This window comes from Oryx dammah, unplaced genomic scaffold (assembly GCF_014754425.2).
Source record: "Oryx dammah isolate SB20612 unplaced genomic scaffold, SCBI_Odam_1.1 HiC_scaffold_11210, whole genome shotgun sequence".
Classification (NCBI taxonomy): Eukaryota; Metazoa; Chordata; class Mammalia; order Artiodactyla; family Bovidae; genus Oryx; species Oryx dammah.
In genome coordinates, this window is record NW_024080603.1 from 886,408 (window position 1) to 889,841 (window position 3,434).

Here is a 3,434-nt window from a genome sequence, read left to right on the forward strand (position 1 = left end):
TAGCTGACCCTCTTCCTCTCCCTCCAGCCTGTTCTCTAGCCAACATCCCAGCTTCTCATGACTCAGCCTAATACACCGTCATCACTACCTCTTGGCCTTCCAGTGTGCTTGCTGTCTTCCTGATTCTGATAAGTGAAACCACACTTATTTCTACTTCATCTGGCCTGTGTATTTATCATGTCACTCTAGTTTTTACTATATGTTCCAGTTATTTTAGGTTTATATGTTATTTGGTATGATTTGTTAGGTTATTTATTGGGTCTGGGAATGCTCAAACGCTTTTCCATTTAAAATAATGGTCATTGTTTCTTTGCTTTACATAGTTTGGGTTTATGAAAGGCTTCCTAGGCCTGCTCTTCTTTCAGATAGTGAGGGAAACCAGTATTCCACAGCAGAGGAATCCTATCAATTAACTAAAACCTGATTTATACCCAGTTTCTTCTAGAGTATCATCAATTCTATGTCTCATGAATGCTCACCTGTCATAATTTATGTTGAATCTGGTGGGTAGACAACTCTCCTATCTGATCCTACTAGTTGATAGCACACAAAAATATCTAGGGAGCCATAGTATTTCAGTAGTTCTGATTTATTGCTCTATATTACTTTTAGTCAATTGACCATTACCTGTTTTCTCCCCTTGGAGACCTAAGAAAAGAATGGGCGGGTGTAACCCCTGGAGTGATGGTAAAGGAAGGAAGCCAAAAGGAAACTAGGCAGGCCCATCTTGTCCATCCCTCAAATGAAATACTTACACTGCGTCTTCATTGTATAACTGTATAATGAATTTTTAAAGTACTATATTGTAAATTTTCCCCCCACCCCCGCCCCTGCCCCAAGGCACACATGTCTAATGTGGTGAATGCTAACTCTCCAAGGAGAATCCGTCTTCACTGGACTGATTCTACATCTTGCAAAAATCAATGCTTTCAACTACAGCAGTACTTTCTCAAACTCGGTGGTGAAGGACGATTTATAAAAAGTTCTACCACGGGTGTACATGCGTTCCCAAACATGAACCCCCCTCCCGCACCCCTCCCCACAACATCTCTCTGGGTCATCCCCATGTACCAGCCCCAAGAATGCCATATCCTGCATCGGACTTAGACTGGCGATTCGATTCTTACATGATATTATACATGTTTCAATGCCATTCTCCCAAATCATCTCACCCTCTCCCTCTCCCTCTGAATCCAAAAGTCCGCTATGTCAATGTATGGCAATGTATGGCAAAACCATACAGAGTTGTAAAGTCTGTTATGTCAATGTATGGCAAAACCAATACAGAATTGTAAAGTAAAATAAAAAATAAATAAATAAATAAAAATAAAATAAAAATAAAAAGTTCTAGTCTATTGTGGATTGATACTTTTGTAAAATATAGCAAAATGTGTGCATAAGTAGGAGAGGGAAGAGTAAGGGATGCAAGAGGCTTCTGAGTAGTATGAAATGGGTGCATGTAAGCTCAGCCGCGTCTGACTTTTTACAGCCCCAAGGACTGTAGCACACCAGGCTCCTCTGTCTGTGAAATTTCCAGACAAGAATGCTGGAGTGGGTTGCTATATCCTCCTTCAGGGGATCTTCCCAACCCAGGGATCAAACCTACATCTCCTGCATTACAGGCAGGTTCTTGACCACTGTGCCACTGATGATTACCCCTCAATAGTTTAAGAGACACAAGTTAAAGTTTGGATTTAAAAAAATTACTTGGCTATTTAAACTATACTTTGACTTCCACTGACCATCATTAAGTTAGCATTAAGATGGGATACAAGATACAAAAATTTGCAATTAGCCATCATTGTTCAATTCTTTTGAGGGTGTTCATTGCTAGTGGGTGCTTTTCAGGCATCCTACAGCATAAGTGGGAAGGTACCTAAGTACTTCTTTAAAAATCACTCAAGCTAGCCTATGCTGAACTATGTCTAATCGTCCATTGGTGGAAACATGGGTATATCCTCGTCTTGAGCTTGAGCTTGCAAGAAACTTTTATTCCTAATGTTAAATTCATTCATTTTCTCACTGTCTCCAAAATTCCTGGGACTCAAACACTTTCTGCATTCAGTGTTTATAAGTGTTTTTATGGCAGACACAGCTAGTTGTCAATCCAACAGCCATTCACCCTTCTTCCTTACAAGAGAACCCAAATTTTGCACAGGGTATCAATACACCTAACTAAAAGTATGTACTTCTCACCCTTCGTTATAGCTGGGTGACCACGTGACATAACTATGGCCAAAGAAGTTTAAGTAGAAGTCTAGAGGCAAGTCTCCTCGGAAAGCTATTGCTTTCCAACAGAGAAGGACAGATGCAGACTTTTGCCTTTATCTTCCTCTTTATTATTCTCCCTACCGGGGAAGTGGATGTTATGCTAAAGGTGGAGCAGCGTTATTGTGACCGTGAGGCAATCATGAAAATGAACACCACATTCAAATGAAAACAAACCAGAAAGAAGGATCCTGGGATGTTAGTGAATGACACTGTGAATTGTCAGTCTCTAGACTTCTTTGACAGAGAAGACAATGGCACCCCACTCCAGTACTCTTGCCTGGAAAATCCCATGGGCCGAGAGGCCTGGTAGGCTGCAGTCCATGGGGTTGCAAAGAGTCGGACACGACTGAGTGACTTGACTTTCACTTTTCACTTTCATGCATTGGAGAAGGAAATGGCAACCCACTCCAGCGTTCTTGCCTAGAGAGTCCCAGGGACGGGGGAGCCTGGTGGGCTGCCATCTATGGGGTCGCACAGAGTCGGACACAACTGAAGTGACTTAGCAGCAGCAGCAGCAGCAGCAGCAGACTTCTTTGAAGAGAAACATAAATCCTTTTGATTAAGTTATCACTGTTGGATTTCTAGTTCACTGAGCCAAATGTAGTTCCTAAATGACAGTTATTTTTATACAGAGTATTTTTATGTAGTTCATATACTTTGCTAGATGTCTCAGTAGTTTTAATAACCTAACTTTTAAATGAATAGAGCATTTACTACACTAGACATATTGGGTTGGCCAAAAAGTTTGGGTAACATCGTACAGAAACATTCATCTGTATGATGTTACAGAAAACCCAAACAAACTTTCTGGCCAACACAATACTCTATAAGAGTTTTACCTCATGAAATGATTGCTAATAAAATAACACCAAAGCTAAGAACTTCTGAATTCTTGGTTTGGTTTGCAATGGAAGATTTGAAGATATATAATTTTTTTCTTGACCATCTTTTGTTTTTCCTCTCTGTGACTGGCCTAGGAAAACTTCCAGTTAAGAAACATTTCAATTGGCTCAGATATGAAAGTTTTATACCCTCCAACCTGTTCTCTAGAAGCCAAGGATTAATTAATTGACAAGTGTACAGAGATTTAACTTACTAGGATTTGGCAAAGAAATTGTAATGGATTCTTTTCTGATCAATTTGACAGAAAATATTCCTGGTGT